This window comes from Quercus suber, unplaced genomic scaffold (genome assembly GCF_002906115.3).
Source record: "Quercus suber isolate HL8 unplaced genomic scaffold, Cork oak 2.0 scaffold_80, whole genome shotgun sequence".
Lineage (NCBI taxonomy): Eukaryota > Viridiplantae > Streptophyta > Magnoliopsida > Fagales > Fagaceae > Quercus > Quercus suber.
This window is the reverse complement of record NW_027069545.1, coordinates 445,477-446,157: the sequence shown is the minus strand read 5'-3', so window position 1 is coordinate 446,157 and position 681 is coordinate 445,477.

Here is a 681-nt window from a genome sequence, read left to right as displayed (position 1 = left end):
TATGCATACGTAGCATGCATTGTTTACTAACTATGTTTTGGAGAAAATGACTCTAACATCATATCATCTTCTAAATGGTTGATCGGAATGCAACTTAATTTAGTCATTAATAATGTCTGATCTTCCTTAAATACTAAGGTCTAATTGTACTGATGGTGCTCTCTCTCTCTCTCTCTCTCTCTCTCTCTCTCTCTCTCTATATATATATATATATATAATGCAATTGTAGTACTATAATGAATCATTATTTTAGGGTGACAAAATTGAACACGACTCGCAAATTCGACATGACACGACACGAAATTAGTAGGTTATGAGTTGAGTCTTAAGGGTACGTTTTATATTCAGGTTGACATAACTGACCTGTTTAATAAATGATTTGAGTTAGTATTCAACATATGAAACTCATTTAACTTGTTTGACTCATTTAATTAAACGACATTTAAATATACCCTTTAAACTCTAGATATATAAACTTATTAGTTGTTGTGATTTATTTCTTTGACATATTGTGATTGATTATTTGTGATATTGAAATATGCTTTAGTTTTGAATAACTATTTGTTATGCACGCAATTATTTGTTACTTCTGAATTTTATATTAAAAATATTTTTTTGTTTGTTTTTCATAAGTTTTTGCTTTCATTTTGATAATATCTAATAAACAAGTTAACACAATTA